The following is a 25,222-nucleotide window of genomic DNA, read 5'->3' on the forward strand; positions in this document are numbered from 1 at the left end:
TGTGTATATAATGTCTTCTGCAGTTTCCACAGTATGCATCCGATGAAGTGAGCTGTAGCTCACGAAAGCTCATGCTCAAATAAATTGGTTCGTCTCTAAGGTGCCACAAGTACTCCTTTTCTTTTTGCGAATACAGACTAACACGGCTGTTACTCTGAAGCCCTTGTGGGTTCCTTTGGGCATGGCCTCTACATTTAACCTGTTTTATAGAAAATTTCAAAAAAGTACTCATATGCCTCAGCTGCAAGACCTTCTCTTCACTATTTATCATGTACCTCGATTCCTTTTACCATGCAAATAAACGCATACTCTCAGATTTGGGCCCAGCCCTGCAGGCATGAGATGACCCCCAGTGATAAAAACCTGCAAGCAGAGCTCCTGCATCTGTACTAGCTTGAGCAATATAGGAGATAGAAATGCCCTATTAGATCATCTTTCTCCACCTTGTGCACAGGATTGTTCCCTGCAGTCTTGGGTTCATGAAACAGTGTCGGTTTCAACAACTCTGAAGTTTAATTTTTTCCGGTAAATTTCATTCTAGCCTTGTAGATTTAGTCCAATCATTTGTCACTGTCACGAGTTTTCCAGTGAAAAAGGTCAAGACTCTTGTCATCAACAGCTTCTGCCCCCAAGTGGGTGATACCTCCTGTGATTGCATGCCCCTAAAGTCAGCCTTGCTCTTGAGGCAAAACACTTCAAAACGTGGCTTTAATAGTTTCCAAAAGTGTTTCCTGCCCCTTGATCTGTTTTCCTGTGGGCAGCCCCAGCAAAGCTCTCTTTGAATGATAGCAAATGGATTCTGGCAGCAGGCACACTGGAGGTAATCAGAGAGCCAAGTTACTCCTCAATGGGTAGTATGGACAATGTACTTCTACAGAAAACACAGTTTCCTTTTCCCATTCTCCTCACTCTGTCCTTCTGTTGCAATATCTCTGTAATTACCCCATTACTCTGTCCTTCCTAGGGTAGCATCACGGGGCCCCCAAACCTTTTCACTTTATGGCCTCACAGAACCACCACTTTCTCGCACAGACTAAGAAGGAATCTCTTAGGCCCTGGATCAGCTGAATCTACACTCTGCCCAGATTCACAGCAAATGAGACACTGGGCAACACGGAGTAACTGCAGCTCCACTTTCTGTTATTCAGTATCTGCACAAAACAGATAGGGATGTACATATCATAGTGATTGATGCATTCTAAATAGAGAGATTAGACAAGATGGAGCCACCTAAAATACTCACACACACTACACTGGTATCTGATTATTCACCAAAGGCGGGTCAATGGACTGAATTAACCCTCTCAGGCTTTGAACCTTTGGTTCCAAGGAATCTAGATTGTTCATATGTTATAACCTCCAGTCTTTCACTTCAAAATACTGAGGTAACACATTAGGGTCATATTCCAGGATCAGTCTTTGGAAAGATCTGAAAGACGATGGCTGAGAAATTCTAAAAACAGGACTCGACACATCTTTCAATGGGATTCAGATAGGTGTCAGGGAAGTGGCTTCCTACTCTACCATGTGACTTGGACGTCTCATGTAAACAGTACAGCATTATGCAGTTCATAGAGATTAAATACCATCCACATTCTGAAGCCATTTTCTTCTGTAATTTATCTGCTCAACAAGTGGAAACTGTTCTTTGATTGATTACCTTCCACCATGCTCGGTGTTGGTGCTGCATTGGAAAGGAAAGGAAAGCAAACAGCAACCACAGATATTTCATTATCTTGCTAGTCAATTATTAATTAGAGTTTCATTTTTGGCCATCCATTTGACCAGTGATCATAACTCCTGCACTATATGTTGCTTTGCTGGGTGAACAGAACTGAAAACTTCCATGAACCTGGGAACAAATCAGAAGAAGCAGCTGGAAGGAACACTCATCGGGAGCTAGTATGCAGTGGTTCTATTTGTTTCCCATAGAAATGTAGTTACTCCCTGTGACGTCGTGTTCAGGTCCTTTGTCACTCCAGAGAGAGGACTCTGAAGATCTACCATCCTTGTCCCATGGTTTTCTTAGGAGGAGGCTGCACCAAGCCAGCCAACAGTCTTGGGTTTCAGGAATTTTTTTCCCAGGCAGGGTTCAAAGGCAGCCATGGGAAGCATTGCTAGCTGAGAGTTGATTGAATGCAACTGAAAGTATTTCATCTCAGCTAAGAAGAATGTGCTACTCTCTGGGATGAGGGTTGGGGAGGAAGGGCAAGGGATTGTACATATGTCAGGACAGGATGCTCTGGGGAAACATAATAGCTACCCTCTATGGTTTGCCTTTTAAGTTTACTGTTTGTAAAACTGTATGGAAGGAATGCGGTTGGAAGCTTGATTAAATCAGAACCCCTGCAGTAAAACCCTAATTTTCCACAGCCAGGGCATAGATTCACTCAAGAGCTATACGAAAGAAAAACAATCCCAGTCCAGTACTATATTACACAATATAGGCTCCTACTCTAAGAGGATAAAAGTGTCACACTTTTAGGTAGAGGCCATTCATAAAATAACCCAAAATAGCCAATCCAGTAGCACTATCACTCCTACTTGAACTGTCAAATGGTTAATTACAGAACCTCCTGGGCAATAAGGCTCAACTTGTGAAAAGCACTAATGTCAAGGGAAAACTGGAAAAGAACATCCTTTTAAACATCCTTTAAACGTTCATCCCCTTTGTGGCTAGATTTAATTTTTTATAAAGGGCTCCCTGGAGCAATTCTGGTCTTGTTTTTAAATTGACTTCACCACATTCTCTGAGCAGGCGATGGTGAAGTCACTACAGTAAAGACTGAGAACACTGTTTATAGTTTAGTGAAGAGAAAAAGCAGGCAGAGGATGTGGGTTATTTTGATGCATAAATCATGCTGGACCTCTGAAACTGCCTGTCTGTTGAGTGTAAAGGGCATATAGGAACTTCCTGATTACAGCCCTGGGTTTGTTAATTTGAGATTTTTCTGGAAGCAGCAATCCAGGCTCTTTTAAAAAAATAAAATAAGTCACAAACTACCAAAAATCTGTTTCCAAACAGCCACAATTTATTACCAGTAATTTTCAAGCACCTACAAAAGGGATGACTGACTTGTCAAAGCTTTGCAGACACAAAGACCGAGATCCTCAAAGCTATTTAGCTACCTAACTCCCACTGAAATCAATGACAGTTAGATGCCTACATACCTTTGAGATCTGGGTCAAAGGCCTATCCTACTCCTGGACCTTCCTGACTAAAAAAAGGAATAATATACCCAACAACCAAAGCTGGAAAACACAGAGGTGGAGCTCATTATTTTATAGTTTTAAAATCTCTCTTCTGAAAGCTTTTCAGGAGTATGCACTGACAGTCTATCCCCCAGTCAGGGAAGATGGATAGATCAGTAGTCTGGCACCATGCTGGGTCTTGGGAGAACTGGGTTCAATTCTCTGTCCTGCCATAAGCTTCCAGGTGCCCTTCAGTATGTCACTTATGGCCAGATTTTTACAGCTATAGTAACTCCTCGCTTAACGTTGTAGTTCTGTTCCTGAAAAATGCGACTAAGTGAAACGATGTTAAGCGAATCCAATTTCCCCATAAGAATTAATGTAAATAGGGAGGAGTTAAGTTCCAGGGAAATTTTTTTTCACCAGACAAAAGACATATATATAACACACACACACACACACACACACACACACAGAGTATAAGTTTTAAACAAACAATTTAATACTGTACACACAAGGATGATTGTGAAGCTTGGTTGAGGTGGTGGAGTCAGAGGGTGGGATATTTCCCAGGGAATGCCTTACTGCTAAATTTCAGAGGGGTAGCCATGTTAGTCTGTTTCAGCCAAACCAATGAGGAGTCTTGTAGCACCTTAAAGACTAACAAATTTATTAGAGCATAAGCTTTTGTGGGCTCTGACCCACTTCTTCAGATGTATGGAGAAGAGGGTCATAGCCCACAAACGCTTATGCTCTAATAAATTTGTTAGTCTTTAAGGTGCTACAAGACTCCCCGTTGTTTTTACTGTTAAACGATGAACTAGCAGTAGGCTGAGCCCTCAAGGGTTAACACATTGTTGTTAATGTAACCTCATACTCTACAAGGCAGCACAAATGGAGGGAGGGGAGACAGCATGGCAGACAGAGACTGAGACACACACCCTGTGTGTAGGGTGACCAGATGTCCCAATTTTATAGGGACAGTCCTGGTTTTTGGAGCTTTTTCTTACATAGGCACTTATTAGCCCCCAACCCCATCCTGATTTTTCACACTTGCTATCTGGTCACCCTACCTGTGTGTGTGTGTGTGTGTGTGTGAGTGTGAGAGAGATGGATGCACATTGCCCCTTTAAGTACTCTAAGCCCCCATCAGCTCGCTCCAAAGGGCTGCTCTTCCTGCAAGCAGTGGACAAAGCAGGCAGCTGCCAAACAGGAGCATTGAGCAATTTTAAACGAGCACGTTCCCTAATTGATCAGCAACATAACAACGAAACAACTTTAAGTGAGGAGTTACTGTATTTCAGTGCTTTTCTTCCAGCACCAGGGATGAAGAACAGCCTCTCTGAATGGAACGAAGGGGAGCACTGGTCATAGATTCCAGTTTGTTCACCGCATGCTGTGAGCAGGAAGGCTCTGAGGGTGGACAAAGTGTTGCCTCCATGAAAAGGAACTTGAGTCTGGCTGCTCTGTCCTTTTTGGGATGGGGTTTAAAACCATTATGAATGTGACATCTGTCACTAACCCGTGATTCCCCCAGGCATTTAAGACAGGAGGGGTGCAGATCACTCACAGGCACAGGTCTGCTGCAAGAGAGACAAGACTTGAAACCTGGAGACCAAGGCATGACCCTAGCACAGGTACACAGTTGGGAACTGGGGAAACCAAAGTCTTAAAAACTAAAACCTAACTTTCTAAATATAGCTTTACATGCTCTAAACTAGGCAAAAAATGGGTGCTTGCAAAAACACAGGCTCCAACCACCATCACAGGGGGTAAGAAGGAACTTCGGGGGCTCAGTGGCAGCTCCGACCCTTATACCTTTGCACAGAAGTGTGAGGCAGCAGAGGGTGCTCATGCTACCCTGATGGATGCTGCTGAGGGGAAAAAAATATCCAGCAACTGTGCACAGGATGTGCACACACCTACAGTGGAATGGACATGGGCAATCACTCGGAGAGGAACAGAATTTCCTACCTCACAGGATGTTGTGATGTGGAAACTACAGAACCTGAACCACCAAAAAAGAAAATCAACCTTCTGCTGCTGGCATCTGACTCAGATGATGAAAATGAACGTGTCGGTCCGCACTGCTTCGGATCGTTATCGAGCAGCACCCGTCATCAGCGTGGACACGTCCTCTGGAATGGTGGTTGAAACACGAAGGGACATATGAATCTTTAGCACATCTGGCATATAAATATCTTGCGACATTAGCTACAACAGTGCCATGCAAAGGTCTGTTTTCACTGTCAGGTGACATTGTGAACAAGAGGCAGGCAGCATTATCTCCTCCTGCAAATGTAAACACACTGATTTGTCTGAGCGATTGGCTGAACAAAAAAATAGGACAGAATGGACTTGTAGGCTCTAAAGTTTTACATTGTTTTATTTTTGAATGCAGGTTTTTTTGTACCTAATTCTACATTTGTAAGGTCAACTTCCTGATAAAGAGACTGCACTACAGGACTTGTATTAGGTGAACTGAAAAACACTATTTCTTTTGTGAGCTACAGCTCACTTCATCGGATGCATACTGTGGAAAATACAGCAGATGTTTTTATACACACAGACCATGAAAAAATGGGTGTTTATCACTTCAAAAGGTTTTCTCTCCCCCCACCCCACTCTCCTGCTGGTAATAGCTTATCTAAAGTGATCGCTCTCCTTACAATGTGTATGATAATCAAGGTGAGCCATTTCCAGCACAAATCCAGGTTTGGTTAGTCTCTACGGTGCCACAAGTACTCCTTTTCTTTTTGCAAATACAGACTAACACGGCTGCTACTCTGAAAACTATTTCTTTTGTTTTTTTACAGTGCAAATATTTGTAATAAAAAATAAATATAAAGTGAGCACTTTGTATTCTGGGTTATAATTGAATAGATTTGAAAATGTAGAAAATATCCAAAAATATTTAAATAAATGGTATGCTATGATCGTTTAACAGTGTGATTAATTGCTTGACAGCCCTAATTGCCTATTTTTAAAAAAAAAACAAACATAAAAAAAGACTCTGGCACTTCTCAAATATTTTTCACCCAATGGATGGAAAAGTGTTTCACAAGTATTAACAAGTAAAGCCCATAACGTCTGTGTGTTAGCTCCAGTCAGTAAGAGTTACAAGTATCACTTCAGTCACTCCTGAAATGCAGCCATCTCTAAGACAGAGTGCAGTTTATCATATCGTTGTTTAGGGCAGGAAGTGAAGAAGAATGACTTTCTAGGATGCGGACACTAACCATTCCCCTGCTCTTACAAAAACTGTCACAGCATCTTCAACGATCACCAATGGTCAAGGTGTCTGTCTTGCATCTTATCCTAAAGAGACAGTACTTCCCACCACACAGCACCTGCTAACGCCCTGCAGAAGCATTGGTTTTTAGTAACAATTCAGAGGGAGTACCACCACCTTTTGAGTCATCAGCACTGTTTCCTGCAGCAGCTTGGCATTCCTGGGAGATGAACCCACCTCAGTGAACCAGGCTCAGAATTGTCAACCCCAAGGGCTCAAAAATCGTGGGTCAGGCCCTAAAGATCAGAAGATTTGCTTAAAAACACATGAGATTTTGTAAGAGTAATATATTTTAGGTTCTTTTTATTTGACTTAGGGTTTCTGACCCTTTGGGGTGCGCTCGCTTCACGTTTTCAAGCTTCTCTCTATGATCGTGACAGCTAAAAAGTAGATTTTTTTTAAAAATGAAAGCCAAGATTCTCAGGCAATCTTTTCATTCCTGCAACTCAGGCTTTAAGAAAAAACACATGAAAGTTTGCAATCAAAATTGCAAGAGCTGGCAACAATGCATGCTTACTTTGTGAACTTTCTAAAGTTCACAAAGACAGGATCACAGCACCACAAGGTGATATGGCAGTATTACAACAGGCCAAAAATTGCCTCTTCAGTCTACACTATAAATCTATTACCTGAACTGTATATCTTTCGTATGTATTCTGCACTCCTACTGTGTTACTTCGAATGACACTGACATCCATTGGTAGAAGGAGCGTAGAATGTGCAATCATGGTGTACAACAGATCTAGGAGAAGAGATTTTGCCCACCGTACTAGCACTTTGCACTGAGGTAGTTCTTTATTCTGTTCTTTATTTCCGTCACCTCTGTTAAGTTTTCAATAATTATAGACATGTCAGCCAAATTTTAAGTCAAAATGACTCCTAACAACATTGACAATTTTTCCTCCTTCAACTTCACACACAACAAACTGGTTGCTACCCAGCCTGATGAAGAAGATTTTAATCAAGCATAAAGTGAAAAAGGAGCAGGTAAAGAGAATTAACAGGCCAGATGGGCACATAACAGGAGAAAATGTGAAAATAAATGAAAGAAAAAGATAATCCAATAAGTACTCTATTCAAGATATATTTCATTACCCCATAGCACTCAAAATCTTATGCACACCTGGCTGTGTAACCTGCTTTAATGTATGCTCAAGAAAGCAGAACTCAAAATGAGGGTAAAATGCTGAAAACACAAATACCGACCGCTACTTGTAAAAACCTTAAATCACCCACTGGGGATATTTCCTTAGAATGTTATTTTTGTTACATGGCACCAGCAGGGCTACAGATGGCTGCTGAGAGTGTTGGCTTCGAAAACTAGGTCAGCGGATACACAAATGCAGAGTTAAAAAAAAAAATTCATATTTTTCCCCCAAGATCATCCAGATAACAGCAGCCTGACAGCCGCAGAATAAAACTGCTGGAAAACGTCTCCTAATGACAGACATCACAGATATGGTTACACTGACTAGTGAATCAACCTAGTTAGTAGGGCGGAAAATTGAAATACTGATCTCACAGACATACTTATTCTTTTCTCATTGGAATCCTTCCTACTCGAGTTAATCCCCGATCACTGCATTAGAGCAGGAGAATGTTGTAGTTATTCAGTATTTTCTACGAATTAGTTAATGTTTGTACAGGACTTTGTAGATGTATGGCAATATTAAATGCCCATTATTTTAACAAGCCTTGCAAATGCATCATGGGCCAAATCCCAAAGGCTCTCACTAGGGTTTTAAATCATTCTTCACTCAGGCAAAGCTGCAAGGAGAGTTTGTCCCCATTAAAATAGACTAACAGACACAAAGTCTACTCACCCGATTTGACTGTAATGATGACCACAACAACAACGAGAATTATATTATTACAATGGTGACTAAATGCCCCCCCCCTTGAGATAGGGGCCCGATTTGCTAGCCACTGCACAACCATGTAGGGTATGTCTATACTCACACTAGCTCTCATCGAGCTTGTGTGCTAAAAACAATAGTAGTAGCTGGGGTAGCACTGGCGGCAGCTAGCGGTGGCGTGGACTAGCTGCCCCGAGTACTTATCCACTGGGCTCAGGCAGGTTTGTACTGAAGCATTGCTAGCCCATGTCACCACTTGTCACTGCCCCGGCTACACGAATATTCTTAGCGCTCTAGCTCAATGAGAGCTAGTGCGAGAAGGTACGAAAGCTGAGAATTACACCTCCCAGTGTAGATGTAGCCATAGAGACACACCCTGCCCCTGGACACTTTGAAGTCTAAATGGATGAAACAAAGGGTGAGAAGAGGAAGAGAGGTACGGAGAGGGGAAGTGACTTGCTCAAGGTCACACAACAGCTCAGAGCTGGGAACAGAATCCAAGTCTCTAGACTTCCAAGAGACAGTGCTGCCTTCTTTTCCTCCTCCCTGGTGAGTATTACCCAGGCACATAGGTGTAACTGAGAATAGGAGTGTGGGTTTGCAAATGCACTGAAAGTGAATAGAAGAGTTTTGACCTATAAGACCACCTAGTACTCTGGGATGAAGGCAGGGTTGCCGACTCTGCTCCTCTGGCTGGCACAATGAAACCTTTGCCAGTAAGAGGAAGGTTCATCTGTGTGAGAGACAGAACTTTCCTGGGGTTGGTCAGACTGTGGAATGAACTACCCCAGGAACGAAGGACCATCATAAACCTCTCCACCTTACGCTCCAAGTGCCAGGTGCATTTGTTCACCCTGCCTTCTCTAACATAATCACACAGCAAAGTGACATTAAAAAAAAACAACTTTGTAAACCAAAACACTCCACTGCATACACAATTCTTTCTCTGGGTAGAAGATGAGAAAATAAGCCACAAGAGACAGATATCAGGATGTGTCTATACAAGGGCTGGAAAGTGCTTGAGGAGATATAACTGCACTAGCTCTGATTGAAACAGAAGTATATAGGCAGCAGTATGAGTGCTGGGAGGGGCTAGCAACCCTAAGTACAATCCTGGTCGAGACCCGTACTGGGGTGACTAGACCGTGACACTGTTCATGCCACAGTAGCTACTTCTATTTTTAGCTTGATCAGAGCTAATGCGGGTATCTCTTCTTGAACTGGAATTTACACCTTCCAGCTCCCGTGCAGACCTCCCCTCAGACACATCACTAAATGCATACTGGAAGGCGCTCAGATACCCTGGTAATGAGCATATAGAATAGAATAGACTGTGACAATGATTTTATGAAGTCTGCAGATTTTATGAAGTCCCTTTACCTCAGTTCATGTTCAACTGTGTTTAAATTTGGTTTTCCAAGACAACACCATTTTAAAAACTGAATTGGGTTTATCAACCAGAACATGAACACCAAATCCTTGTGTTGTTTTAAATACTTGTCTGGTACTGAAGTGGTTCATGAATCTTTAAGTCTGAACAATCAAGTCATGTTTCAAAGTCCCATTAGAAAATAAAAACAAACATCACACAAGTTTCCCACATGTTCCTTTTTAAGGACATACATACAACTTGTGTTCTATTGAAAGCAAAAACCTAAAACTTATTCATTCTTTATTAGCTTCAGCTGGAGGGGCTGCTCATTCCGAAAACTGCAGGACAGTGTTTTATACTTTAATATTAGCCCCAGAGTCCTGCCTTCATTGTTACAGAAGACAAAAAGATGAAAGAAATATTAGAAAATTTACAACTTTAGGCTGCCTTAACTACTGGTCTATAGGCAGTGGAGTAACTACTCACATTTGAAGATTATGGGTAGAAGCACAAGGTTTGGGATAGTACATATTATGGAGTTTGAAGTGATTTGGTAAAACAGAAGCCACTTGATTCATCAGGTGACCAAAAGATCAAGGACATTTAACAAATTACATTTCAGATCATCTAACCTTGAAGTTGTTGCAGCTCAGAAAGCGTAGGGTCCCTTAACTTTCCTATATGGTAGCCAATAAAGCTAATACTTACCCACAATGAGACTGCTAGAATATCATGTGCAATTCTGGATGCTATGTTACAAGAAAGATGCCAATAAATTAGAGGAACTTCACAGAGATCAATAAGAATATTAATGGATTGGGAGGGATTGGTTTATTATATATGATCAAAAGAATAAATTAGCCTAAATGATGGCTAAAGGAAAATATAACTAAGTACAAATGTATGAAGGACTTAAATCCTATTAAAGAGATCAAATTGTTTAAGCATTAAAATTAGTGCCATGACACTGGGCAAAGGAAAAATTTAAGCCTAGAATGTGACAAATTCCCTCTTGAGGGAACACATCATATACGAAATATCAGGCATTACATTTCATTTGATACATACTGTGAATCCAGATCATCATAATTTGTTGGAGGAAAGTGCCCTATTCCAAACAGATGTGATTTATTTGCTATATGGATAGTTTTCATTCATGCAGCACTACCTGAAGGGAGAAAGGATGAGTTTAGCCTTCATAATCCACCTGATATGGTGACTAAGGGCATAAAGATAGAACACTGTCTGAATGAAGGAGTTGCAGCTGTAGCTAAATGTGGACAGGAAATCAGACTGAAGTTCCCAGAGGAGGCAGGTAGCTTTGAAATTATATAATTTGTGATTTGCTATAATTATTTGTTGTAATTTTTAGGAAATTTCATTTTTACCTTTGGCCTCCTCAGGATGATAGCATTACGGGCCTCAACCTGCAGAGTGCTAAGAGCTTCATGTGAGGTGCTGAGACTGTCAACTCATTTTGAAGCCAATGGGACCTGACATCTCCTACTGCATCACAGGAGACACTCAACGTTTTACAGGATAGGACTGTGTAAGAGCAATGATTTTGCAGCTCTGTGTCGCCCTGTATGAGGCAGCACCATTCAACCAAGCTGCTTCTTTTGTGACAGCTATCTGCTAGTGTGCACTTCAGGGGCTCAGACTGATGGTGTTGGCTCTGGTCCTCCAACAAAAGGAAAAAACAGATACATGTTCCTCTGTGATTTGTTTTATTTATACTGTTTCTGTACTTATAGGGCCAAGACTTTCAGAGGGAGTTGTGTTTATTGTCACATATGCATACACAACTGTACACAAATGAACACAGACAGACTATGTGGTTCTCAATCTCTTACACTAACTAAACAGACTGTCCTACCTAATGTAACCACACAGAATCTCAGTAGTCTTTCAAACGGAGTAGAGAAAGCCCCATCACTTGCGTCATTTAAAACTAGCCTAGGTGAAGGTGCAACATGGATAAGCAAATTTCTGCTCATAGCCTCAGTCCTGAATCAGTGGAACCACTGAGAGAGGTCTCTGTGGCATCCAAACCATGGCAGCAGGGATACCAAAGTAATGGCAGTTGTAGGTGTTGTGATGTGACCACTGAGCCATTGGCAATTGGATGAGATCACCAACTTGAAATGCAGTTTAGGGCTAGGTTCTGCTCCCATGGACATCTAGGGTCAGGCTATTATTAGGTAAGAAGCAGAGACAGAACGGCCAGCCAGCTATAAGAAGCTGTTATTGCCTAAAAGTCTGTTGCCTTCCCCTCACCATCCCACCTTTTCTTCTACAGATAACAGTATTATATGTCTGGGACTTAAATGTAATAATAATTCCCATTTCAGAGAGTCAATCAGGAAACATGTCTGTAGCTAAGTACTGATAAGAAACAGTATTGCAAAACTCTAATAAAACACAGTCCCTAGCAAACTGCAATCCATTTGTTTCTCTTCCAGGGAAAAGAGTGAAACAAGTAAAACAAGAGAGGGATGTTTTAGTTCCCAGGAGACAAGGACCCAGCTGAAGAGACACAACAACAGCTAAGGCCTGCTTTTGTCATCAGGTATGCATTCCTTTCTTTGTATACTAAAAAAAATAAATAAATAAAGAGGGCTTCTGTTGGTATGTTGATATAGTTACACAGCAAGGGCAGAGCCAGCTCTCTGTTTTCTCTCACAACACTCAGGCACAATGGTGTCCTTATTACAGGGAGCCTAAATAAATAATACAGCCGTCAGACATAAGAAAGGGAAGGAGCATTACAATATTAAGTTCCAAAACCAGAATGGGGGACCTTTTCCTACTGAGCAAAGACAACTTAGCCCAGTATGATTTGGAAACCCATCAACTTAGACAATGGTCTGATCTAGCAGTTCTTTCACGGGCAAAAATTCCATTGTCCCAATAGGGTTACACCAATTACCCCAACTGAGGATCTGGCCCATTTGCTTGAATTCAGGGTACTGACTGAAAGCAGAAGTTACTTACCTTACATGTTTTTTGTTGGTGCTTCCTTGACTTCAGTGGGAGTTTTGATTGTACAAAGACAGCACTATCTGGCCCAACCTCTCTCTCTTGAATGCAGATCTGACTCATTAATCTTTTGAGGACTGCGGGCATATCTTCACATTCTGCTAAGCGTTCATTTGGCTGGTAGTCTGGAAAATGCCAGTTAATCATTTAAAGTTTGGAATCTCTCTGAACTTCAGAAGACATTGGGAGGGCAGAACAACATATAAATCCATTAAATTCCCCACCTGTCATCTTTGTGACCCTGACCTTTAAAATGGGATTTTGTGTGTTTAAACATTTATATTTTACTAAGAAGAATTTCTTTTTACTAACTAAAAATTTCACTGTCAGCCAAGTGCCTGATCCAGTAAGAGTTCTGAGTGCTGAAGAAATACAAGATTAAGTCCCAAGAATGTTAACTCATGGATGGTAAAGTTATAAATAATGAGGAATAAATAATATTAACAGAAAAACAAGAGACATAAGGATTTGACTTTTATGGAAATTATTTCTTACATGTCTGAAATGTAAGACACATTATAATTTGTTCACTGTATTTTTAGTTTCATAACTTAACATGTCGGAGACTAATTATATTAACAAGAGAGGGAACACTACAGTTCTGTAGGAGATAGACTGGGAAATTAAGGTTGAAAGCCTCACTTACTTTCTCATGTAATAACAGACATAATGACAGAAGATTTTATATCCAATTGACAAACCTGGCTAAACTTGTAAGTGTTATCAATTAAGTGGAAAGAAACAAGAAGGATTTGATCAGATTTAGTCCAACTACCTTTTGTGGAGGTTTATGTTTAATACATTTCAGGCAAAATTTTCAAAGAGCATGTGAAAAACTACCTGGGATTAAAAATGCTATCCAAATAATTTAAAAATTAATAAATGTATACATTTTGAAATGTAAAATTTGGCAAGGACATCTGTTAGCAGGAACAACGTGAGGTTTTTATATGTGCAAATGGATAAATATAATAAAAATCATACTTTGTACTTAAACAGCACTTATGTATATATCTTAGAGCACTTATATTACATAGGGAAATATAAATTCAGAGTTATAAAACAATTTGTCCAAATTCAGATAGTGAGTCAGTGGCAGATCTGGGAATCGACTGCATGCCTCCTAACTCCCAATCCCATGCCCTGTCTACATTGCTTCCTCCTAGACCAGGTTACTATGTTGCATACATGTTTTGTGACAACATTTTCAGAGGTCCATTAAAAATAAGCCCCAAATCTTCAGACTCAAGAGACTTAAGACCGAGGCACTCAAATCCAGATTTATGTACTGAAATAGAGGGTTTTCAGAAGTGCTGGGCAAACTCCCAATGAAATGCTATTGAAGCATTGTGAAAAGTCACACCATTTATTAGGTGCCTTAATATGGATTTAGGTGCCTAATTATATATCCTGTGTCTGTGGAAGGGCTTCCATATGTTTTCCACATTCTATGGCATGAGGTCTGCCATTTGGAATATGAGAACAGCTGGGGAGAGAGGAAGGGTTGAGGAGGAATAGATACATCATTGAATCATTCTCACCCATGTAATTCTAAGCTTGGTTATGTCTCTGCATCTGTCTGCTGTGTGTGATTCCTCATCCCCTGCTGGAAAACACCATATGACTGCAACAGGAGCCAGTCTGACTGAGTAGCAGAGCTACTTGTAGAAAAAAATAACATTCTCTGGCTCAAACAGCTTATTTCATTCAAGATATTGTGAGCTATTCTCACGAGACTTTGGCTAAAACTATGGAAATTAGCATTAATATAATATACCTGGAGTTCTGTAAGTCATATGACTAGGTACTGCATGATTAAAAGTCTAGAATGATACAAAATTAACATGGCGCACACATGGAATGGATTAAAATCTGGCTAATTGCTAGGTCCCAAAATGTAGTTGTAAATGGGGATTCATCACAGCGTTTCTAATGGGGTCCCATAGGAAGGAATCGGTTCTTGGCCCTATGTTTTTTAACATTTTCATCAGTGACCTGGAAGAAAACAAAATATCACTGACGGATGGACACAAACATTGTGTGAGTGGGAAATAATGAAGAGGACAGGACACAGTTACAGAGCCATCTTGATTACTTGGTAAACTGGGCACAAGCAAACAATTTGTGTTTTAATACAGGTAAATGTAAATCTAGGAACAAAGAACGTAGGTCATTCTTACAAGATGGTGGACTCTATCCTGGAAGGAGTGACTCTGAAAAAGATTTGAAGGTCATCGTGGACAGTTAGCTGAACATGAGCTTCCGATGCAACATCATGGCCAAAATGGCAAGTGAGATCCTTGGATGCATAAACAGGAAAATCTTAACAGGCAGAGAGGTTATTTTACATCTGTTTTTGGCACTGGTGCAGCTGCTGCTAAAACATTGTGTCCAGTTCTGGTGTCCACCATTCAAGAAGGATGTGGATAAATAGGAGAGGGTTCAGAGAAGAGCCATGAGAATGACTGAAGGACTAGAAAACCTGCCTTATAGTGATAGGCTCAAAGAGAGAAGGTTAAAAGGTGACTTGATCACAGTCTACAAACACCTACATGGGGAACAAATATTTAATAATGGGCTCTTCAGTCGAGCAGAGAAAGGTATAACAGGATCCATTGACTGGAAGCTAAAGCTAGACAAATTCAGACTGGATATAATGCATACATTTTTAACAGTGAGGGTAATTAACTGTTGGAACAATTTACCAGGTTCATGGTGGATTCTCTATCACACCCAATTTTTAAATCAAGATTAATAAAATAAAAAGATGCTTAGTTCAAAAGGAATGATTTGTTTTCAAAAGTTCTATGGCCAATCTTATACAGAAGGTCAGACTAGATGAGCACAATGGTCCCTTCTGGCCCTGGAATCTATGAAATTGGGTTAAATTCAGGGCAATCACATGTGTTGTGAACAAACGAGATTTATATTTGTTCTTACAAAAAAAAAAAAAAAAAAAGATAAATATCTGTCACTCTTTTCTGTGAGGAATTGAAAGTAGTTTAGTATCTGTCACCCCTTCTATCTTTTGCCTCTCTGCTGAGGCTACAAAAGGGAAACCAGTTGTTATAGTGGCTTTTCCTAATCCCCTGTCCATCTAGTCTTTATTCATAAAAGTATGCTGAACACTTGGGACAAAGTTCTCCTTTCAAAACAGATTTACTGTGACATTCTTAGTACCTTTTCCAGACCTGAAGAAGAGCTCTGTGTAAGCTCGAAACCATGTCTCTCTTACCAACAGAAGTTGGTGCAATAAAAAGATATTACCTTACCCACATGTCTCTAAATTACACACACACACTTGCAAGAACAAAAGCACACAAGCTCAGGCTGTTGCCAGGGTCCATGGCAGAAGGCTACCCTGACTAGCTGCATAGCTGACTACCCTGAAAACATGCAGAGATCTGACTCCACAGGGCCTATAGCAAGAATCATGTAAGGGTAAATGAGGGATGGTACACATTCTTATGCAGCAATACTCATCACCCTATGGCCTCTGCACACAGACTCCCGAGTATTTGACTCCTACCCTTAGGGGAAGAGATTGCACCAGGGAACATGTTATGCAGGAGGTCAGATTAGATGATCTAATGGTCCCTGCTGAACCTGTGGTGGAGTTTGTAAGAGAATAGGGGGCTTGGCCTTTACAGGTTTAGATAGCAAGACAGACTCTAGTCTTTTGGATGGATGTATTTCTGCAGGCTATTCGCAGCTGGAATTTGGACTTTTTTGGCAGCACACCTGGGCATGTTTGGCACCCATTTGGGCAGAATCACACCTGTTTTCAGAATGTGGCCCATAATGTAATTTTCATTCCATGAACTCCAAAGGAAGTCCAGGCATGGAAGAAGTGCAGACATTCACCTTGTAGCTAAGAGATCTATATGTGGATCAGAGCGGAGCCTTCACATTGCAATCAAATTGTCTTACAAAAGAGTCATATAAAATGGCCTTCTTCAGCAGCAGAGAGGGATTTGAAGGAGGGAAGTATGGACAGGTGCAAATTAAACATTTGCCATTAGCAGAAAGACCACACTATTTGTGGATTAGACAAAAACATGAATAGTATGAGCTCAGCTGATCTTTAATTGGAAGGGCCCTTAAACATAAATCCCCCAATAATGTGGAGCATGTGCATAGAGCTATTGTGGGGAATGAGTAGAGAATCTTTTAGGACTCAGTGGAACAAATATTCCTGATGCAAGCTGAGCTGTTAGTTTTTGAAATTCTCATTTGTCATACAGTATAGCAGAGAGTTTATGTTCTCTTGAGATATCACACAGCTGATTTTCTGGAGCGTGCCAAAGTGGGGTGGGTACCGCATACCATAGTCTGGATGAGTCTCCTTATCAGACCAGCTGGATATTGGCAATATCGTTTCCTTAAAAGATTTACAAATGTGAAGAGCCAGTGAGGTCTGTTTGGAAAATTTAGAAAAGGGTTGTTTCTCAGAACCCCTGTTTGTTCAATGGGATATTGTCAATGATATACAAAGCAGCAGAGAATCTTTCATTCTTGTTTCTTTGCAAAATACTATCTTAACTGGGTCATGCTGACTAGTAGCATTTTAGACTGCAAAACACCGATCAATAGCAATAAAACTGAATCAAAAACCCCTCAGATGAATACCACACACTTGGACAGCAGTCAGAAATCCAAACTCAAATTTTACAGATTAAACATAGGCTTATAATGGGTCAAGCCAAAATTCTGGGCCCCAAACCCCTAAATTCTAGAGCCTTCAAGAATTTCTGATCTGAATTTTGTGGCTTGATGCTATCTCTATTACCTAGGCCATGGCAGAGGCAACCTTAATTCTGGCATTTCTTAACTTCTGAGTGCTTGACTTTGCCATCTTAATAATATTCTCTTGACGTGGATTTTGTGTGTGTAATATATAGTAGTACACACACCCACACTCTTTTAAAAAAAAAAAAAAGAGTACTTGTGGCAACTTAGAGACTAACAAATTTATTTGGGTATAAGCTTTCGTGGGCTAAAATCCATTGCATCAGATGCATGCAGTGGAAACTACAGTAGGAAGATAGATTAGATAGATAGAACATGAAAAAATGGGTGTTGCCATACCAACTGTAACAAGACCAATCAATTAAGGTGGGTTATCATCAGCAGGAGGGGGGGATTTTTGTAGTGATAATCAGGATGGCCTATTTCAAACAGTTGACAAGAAGGGGTGAGTAACAGTAGGGGGGGAAATTAGCATGGGGAAATAGGGTCATTACACAAAGTAAAAACATCCACTCCCAGTCTTCATTCAAGCCTAATGTAATGGTGTCCAGTTTGCAAATTAATTCCAATTCTGCAGTTTCTCATTGGAGTCTGTTTCTGAAGTTTTTTTGTTGGAGAATTGCAACTTTTAGGTCTGAAATTGAGTGACCAGGGAGGTTGAAGTGTTCTCCGACTGGTTTTGGAATGTTCTAATTCTTGATGCCTGATTTGTGTCAACCTCAGCCTGGACCATTCCACACAAGAGATCCACTTCCTGGACACGACAGTGCTAATAAGCGATGGCCACATAAACACCACCCTATACCGGAAACCTACTGACTGCTATACTTACCTACATGCCTCCAGCTTTCATCCAGACCACAAATCAAACGATCCATTGTCTATAGCCAAGCTCTAAGATACAGCCAGCCGCATTTGCTCCAATCCCTTAGACAGACACCTACAAGATCTCTATCAAGCGTTCTTACAACTACAATACCCATCTGCTGAAGTGAAGAAACAGATTGACAGAGCCAGAAGAACACCCAGAAGTCACCTGGGTCAGGACAGGCCCAACAAAGAAAATAACAGAACGCCACTAGCCGTCACCTTCAGCCCCCAACTAAAACCTCTCCAACGCATCATCAAGGATCTACAACCTATCCTGAAGGACGATTCTTCACTCTTACAGATCTTGGGAGACAGGCCAGTCCTCAATTACAGACAGACCCCCAACCTGAAACAAATACTCACCAGCAACCACACAACAAAAACACTAACCCAGGAACCCACTAATCCTTGCAACAAAGCCAGTTGCCAACTCTGTCCACATATCTATTCAAGGGACATCATCATAGGACCTAATCACATCAGCCAAACTATCAGAGGCTCGTTCACCTGCACATCTACCAATGTGATATATGCCATCATGTGCCAACAATGCCCCTCTGCCATGTACATTGGCCAAACCGGACAATCTCTGCTCAAAAGAATAAAATGGACACAAATCAGACATCAAGAATTATCAAAAATAATTCAAAAACCAGTCGGAGAACCCTTCAACCTCCCTGGTCATGCAATTTCAGACCTAAAAGTCACAATTCTCCAACAAAAAAACTTCAAAAACGGACTCCAATGAGAAACTGCAGAATTGGAATTAATTTACAAACTGGACACCATCACATTAGGCTGGACTAAAGACTGGGAGTGGACGGGTCATTACATAAAGTAAAAACAATTTTCCCATGCTAATTTTTCCCCCTACTGTTACTCACCACTTCTTGTCAACTGTTTGAAATGGGCCATACTGATTATCACTACAAAAGTCCGTCGTCCCCCCCGCTGATAGTAGCCCACCGTAATTGATGGGTGTTGCCATACCAACTGTAACGAGACCAATTTTTTCATGTTCTCTGTGTATATATATCTTCCTACTATATTTTCCACTACATGCATCTGAGGAAGTGGGTTTTAGCCCACAAAAGCTTATGCTCAAAGAAATTTATTAGTCTCTAAGGTGCCACAAGTACTCCTCGGTTTTTTTTGCTGATACAGACTAACACAGCTACCACTCTGAAACTCTTTTCAAAGTTGTCATAAAATATGCCTAAATTCTTTTCAAGTTAATAAACTCTTCATACAACAAAATTTCATGACAGTTAGGATTTCTTGGCTTGTAACATAGTGGCTAATTTTCTTCATCTTATCGTTGTCATCTAAGGGTAGTTCTTTCAATGCTGTGGGGAGGGACGGTCATATTTTAAATTAATTTAATACAAATCTGCAACAATGGAATGCATGTGGTCAAGTTAACCTAATTTGTGTATGAGACGAAAATGAGGTATCAGTTATATAATACCATATGCATGGTCTTACACTGTGCGGCATACAGAATTTATATTTTCTATCTTATGATATCACCCAAGAGCATATATCGAACTGAACTGGGGCATTATAAAAAAAATTTAAATGCTGTTTTTTATAATTGTTTATTTGTAATTCTAGATTGATTTGGACTGAACGACCATGACAGCTTGGAACCTAAAATAGTGGGCCAGATCCAGGGCTGCTGTAAATAGATGTAACTCCATTCACTTCCAGTTTACACCTGCTGAGGATCTGGCCCAACTCTCAACATATGGAACTATTGAATGCCAAAAATGCAAACACTTTAAGGCCATAACATTACCATCCTGCTGCCAGTCAAAGATTTTCCAGACCACCAGAAAACGTGCTGATCAGGCTATTTATAAAGCACTGGAACGTGTTAATTTTTTTTTTTAAAAATGGATTGCTTTTGCCACAACAAAGTTAACATTTCATTGTTCTCGTTTTGTTTTTTAAACTTCTTATTAAGGCAAAGTTACAATACAATGTTAACAAACTACACTGGATCAAGTTCTGTACAAAGGATTCTGGCCTGCTGGCTGGGGAGCCCTCTTCCTCAGAGTATGGCAGAAAGGGTGACCACATTTCTAAATATCTATGTAACTCTGAGGTTCTCCTGGACACCTCGGGAATGGAGGTTATCCGTAACTCTGAAATGTCTGTATCTCTGAACAAGACGTTATGGACTTCAGCTGTGGGGAAGGTGGGGTGTCAGGGTTTGTGACCCTCTGGAGCACCAGGGCTCAGAGCTTTAGATCTGGGGGAAGTGCTGGTGCTCGGGGCTTCAACCCCACAGCGCCGTTCCTGGCTTCTTCCTCATGAGGGGTGCCAGGGTTTAGGGCTTCAGCCCCATATCTCCATTCCCGATTGAAGCCCTGTGAAGGGGCACTGGGGCTCAGGGCTTCCCATGGATCTGCTCACGATTTCAGTGGGAGGCATCAGAGCCTGGAGCTTTAGCTACGGGGAGAGCGCTGGGGCTGAAACCTCCCACGGAGCTGAAGCTCTGAGCCATGGTGCTCCCGAAGGTTAGAAGCCCTGGGGACCCTGAGCCTCACCCCCTGCCCAGAGCCCTGACCCCCCCAAATCCACCCTGCAGCTGCAGTCCTAATCCCCACCCTCGCAGCTGAAACCCTGAGCCCCAGGGCCACAGGCGTAGACTTCCTACAGGCCCTGGGGGTGCTCAAACCCCCCACTCCACCCCAGACTCCAACCCCCACTTGACCCCTTCCCCTAAACCTCCACCCTGCCCTGCCTCTTCTCACCACCACTCGCCCCCACCCCGCCTCTTCCCCCCCTGTGAGCGCACCCCATCCCCACTCCTCCCCCCAGTGCCTCCTGCATACCGCAGGACAGCTGATCACGACAGGCGGGTGGCACTGGGAGAGTTGGGCGGGGGGGAGAGCTGGCTGTTGGTAGGGGCTGAGCACCCAAAATTTTTTTTTCCCCTGAGGGTCCTCCAGCCCTGGAGCACCCACAGAATCGGTGCCTGCCCAAGGCTAAAGCCCCGAGGCAGTAAAGTATTTGCTTGTGTGTGTATGTATCTGTCTGTCTACACTGCTGCCTGATTACTTCCAATTCCAGAGGATGTCTGGTTGACCGGAAAATCCATAATTCTGGTATTCGTATCAGAGTACTTGGTGTGAAGGCTTTTCCATCACAAAGACAGTCCACATTTCATGTTATACCACAATTCCATAGGAGGAGGGGGGGGTCACACAATTCCAATAATCATAGAAACATAGGGCTGGAAGGGACCTCAAAAGATCATCTAGTCCAGCCCCTCCACTGAAGCAGGATTAAGTACACCTAGACAATCTGTGACAGGTGCTTGTCTAACCTGTTCTTAAAAATTTCCAATGATAGGGATTCTACAACCTCCCTTATAAGTCTATCCCAGATCTCAACTATCCTTGTAGTTAGAAAATTTTCCCTACTTTCTAACCTAAATCTCCCTTGCTGCAGAATGAGCCGACTACTTTTTGTCCTACCTTCAGTGGACATGGGGAATAATTGATTGCCATCCTCTGTATAACAACCCTTAACGTATTGGAAGACTGTTATCAGGTCTCCCTTCAGTCTTCTTTTCTCAAGATTAAATATGCCCAGTTTTTTAGCCTTTGAAGATGTATATTCCCTTTCCCATATAGGGACCCAGATCAATTTCTTTGTCCTAATCCCTCTCTGATTATTTCATCTGGGTTGTTTTCTTATCAATATCTTCTTCAACAAAATTGTGATTATATAAGTTCTAGCTTGCTCAACTGTGATTAAAGTTCTAGACAGAAGTACCTCATATCCAGATTTTATAATAAAATATTTAACTTGTAAATATTGAAAATATGGGATCTTTATATTATTTACATTATTACATACCTCCTGGTATGATTTCAAATCAGGACCCAGGAACAGCTGTCTGAATTGAGTAATCTCATTCTCAGCTCTTACCACAACGAATAATCACTCTGATATTTCCTAGAGAGAAATTTCTGATTGTTAATGCAAGTAGCTAAGAGAGAGGGCTTCGGTGACAGGAATTTAGAAAGTTTGTCCAAAGCGGCTAAAATGGCCTGGATGAATGGGTGACTTTTTATTTTTGGTGACCTACATTTCTTTTTAACCCAACAGTTAATACAAATAGCTATAACTGGACCTCAGTCTTGTTCATCCAAATACTGGGTAAAACTTGATCTACTGCTAACCCAATTGGTCATATCTTTTAACTGTGATGCATAATATAATGAAATAATAATACACCAAATTAGGGAAAGCTAGTCCACCCCATTTTGTAGGCTTATAGAAAACTTTAGAACTTTATGTTCCAGATGAATTTTAATAATGCATCCTGCCATGTTTTTAATGTCATATCAGAGATACAAACAGGAATGCACTGAAGCAAAAATAGTAATTTTGGGAGGATATTAATCTTTACTATATCTAACTTACAGAGCCAAGAAATTTGATATTTGTTCCATTCCTCCAAGTCTTTTATTATTTTATTCCACATTGGAGGGTAATTTGCATTCAAAAGATTTTTAAAGGCCTAATCCAAAAGCCCACTGAAGTCAATGGCACTCTTTCAATGGGCTTTGATAGGCTTTGAACCAGGCCCTAAATCAGCCAGGAGGAAATGGAGAAGAAATATCCAAAGCAATTCATCTTTCACATACTATTGAAACTAATGTATCCCTATTTTCAAGAAAGTTTTACATTTCTACGGATTCTACTGTATAAATGGTGATGAAAAATGAGCAAAGAATACTGATGAACTGAAGAAGGTCAGCAGACAGGGAATGTAGGTCTCCTTAATTGTATGGTTCCCTGCTACTCTAATCAATTCTAGGTATTGGAATCAGTATTTTTGACTTGCCCTTAAAGGTTCAGATCTTACACGGCTGTAAACTGGCATGATTCCATTAATTTCAGAAGCTGATTTATACCAGCTGAGGATCCAACTAAACTCTCCTGGTGAACAAATTCAAACATTATTGAAAAGTTTATAAAGGCATTACTTACAAATAGGAAAAAAGGGTTTATGTCTATTATTTTAAAGGCCTGAAAAGTTTTCATTATCTTAACAGCAGCTCTTCCCCCACCTCCAGGGCCTTAAATTAGAAATTTGGGTCTTGTCTCCCCTAGAAAACTCTATGGCTAATTGGAGAAACAATGAAATTATGACATCAAAATACTAAAGAAGTGAAACCTAGTCACATAAATCAGAAACTGGTTTTTAATTAAGACTGTTTAAAATGTATGAGGGATGATTAGACTTGACATTAATGATATTTCTAACCCGGGTTTTTTTCCTTTGCAGGTCACTTTTAAAGATAGTGAGCATGCTCACTGAGGATGGACTCTTCAGAGATTTTAGCTGCTAAAAATTAAAGAAGTCTCTGAGTACATGCAAACTGCAATTTTCTAAAGACTTATAACTTGGCCAATTTGGGCAGATTTTCACAAGGGACAGCAAAAAGCACACCCCTGACATAAAGACCACTTCCTGGGGAATTTCAACTTTCTGTTCCAAGGCATGGGATTACTAGATCTGTTCAAATAAAAAGTTGTCATCATTTTTTAAAAACGGGCAAAACAGAATATTTTTTTCCCTAGTCCCTTTCTCTGAAACTATTGAGCTGTTTTGGCTGAAGTTTAAAAATAAAAATAAAAGTCAATCAATCAATCAGCCTGAGGCAGACACAAGGCATGGAAAATTTCAGCCTAAATGGTTAACATTTGGCAAAGTTGTAAGCAAATGAAGACAGGGTCTTCTAATGGGAGGTATCAAGCAACCTTAATAATAGGAGGCACTACCAACCCAGCCTATAATTCTGCCTATTGTGGGCCAAATTCTGGTACCCTTACTTAGTGAGGCTACTGGTGGATTTAAAGTGTTATTCAGCATTAGAAAGATATCAGGATCTGGCCCTCTTGTACCTAAACACCAACTAATGCAAAATGACAGCCTCAGTATGCAGAATGTTCATAACAAGAGTCTTGAGTCTATAGGTTTTGCATTTTGCCCTCAATTTTTATAAATATGATCAGTTTTATGAAAGACCTGCGCAATTTTGCGTGTCTTTTCACTTGAAAAATAGGACCATTTCTAAGTGGGAGGGGAAAAAACCCACTTTCACTCAAAATGGATCTCTTTTTAAAAAATATGTACCAAGACATTTTTAAAGTTTGAATTTCAATATTTTGTTTTGACATTAAGTTTCACATCAACATGCACAATATTTGAAATTCTGGGTAGTTTCTTTTCTTTTTTTTTTAAATGACCAGTTAGTGAAAAAAATTGTAAAGGACAAAATAACCCACAGCTCTATTAGGAGTTGTTTTCTGCTATACCTTGTGAAGAAATATTTGTTATTTCCACACAGCTCTGCTCAATCCCTGCAATACCGACATTAAATGCTGCTATAGAGAGTTATTTCTGAGATAAGCATCTTGTTAATGGGTTTCTGCACAACAGGAACAGAAATTTCGAGGCCATTATTGCCCCTGTGATTTTTACAGGAAATAATTGGGTAGATCAAGACCTTAAAACAAAAAATAAAGGTTCAAATCAGCTACTGAAAGGAGCATATAAATAAAACCACATTGTTACTCGCCCAACATGCTGTAGTAGTAGAATTCCAGCACATTCTGAACTATAAAAGGATTCTTTTCTCTTATAAAATATAATCTCACTATATAATGTCATTTTTCTAAAACCCCCTCTGTTAACAGACAATATTACATTTTCTGATAGTGTAATTACTCGTTTAAGACTGCAAAACTGATCAAAAGGCAATGCCTAGGAAACAAACCCTATTTCCACACACACACACACACACACACTTTTTAAATTTCAGTTAT

General features: G+C 40.7%; 1 protein-coding gene and 1 long non-coding RNA gene across 6 annotated transcripts in view; one reads left to right on the forward strand and one right to left on the reverse strand.

Moving 5' to 3' along the window:
• Nucleotides 1-23,908, forward strand: part of LOC140915648 (uncharacterized) — an 80,631-nt gene extending 56,723 nt beyond the window's left edge. Inside the window, exons 2-3 of one of the 2 annotated variants that reach the window (XR_012160230.1) lie at nt 12,175-12,281; nt 23,679-23,908. This is a non-coding gene — a long non-coding RNA (uncharacterized LOC140915648). Of the gene's footprint in view, nt 1-12,174; nt 12,282-14,889; nt 15,018-23,678 lie in introns of those variants that run through there. The other variant, XR_012160229.1, reaches the window with a different exon arrangement.
• The window catches only part of SHROOM1 (shroom family member 1), a 75,001-nt gene that overhangs the window by 49,218 nt on the left and 561 nt on the right, over nt 1-25,222 (reverse strand). Inside the window, exons 2-3 of one of the 4 annotated variants that reach the window (XM_073355664.2) lie at nt 12,707-12,876; nt 10,781-10,880 (exon numbers count right to left, since the gene is read on the reverse strand). The exons of 1 other annotated variant lie outside the window; for it this stretch is intronic. The gene's annotated coding sequence lies outside the window, so the exon portion shown is untranslated. Of the gene's footprint in view, nt 1-10,780; nt 10,881-12,706; nt 12,877-22,240; nt 22,340-25,222 lie in introns of all 4 variants that reach the window. 2 more of the 4 variants (XM_073355663.2, XM_073355662.2) reach the window with 2 other exon arrangements.

The sequence above is a fragment of the Lepidochelys kempii genome, chromosome 8 (assembly GCF_965140285.1).
Source record: "Lepidochelys kempii isolate rLepKem1 chromosome 8, rLepKem1.hap1, whole genome shotgun sequence".
Lineage (NCBI taxonomy): Eukaryota > Metazoa > Chordata > Testudines > Cheloniidae > Lepidochelys > Lepidochelys kempii.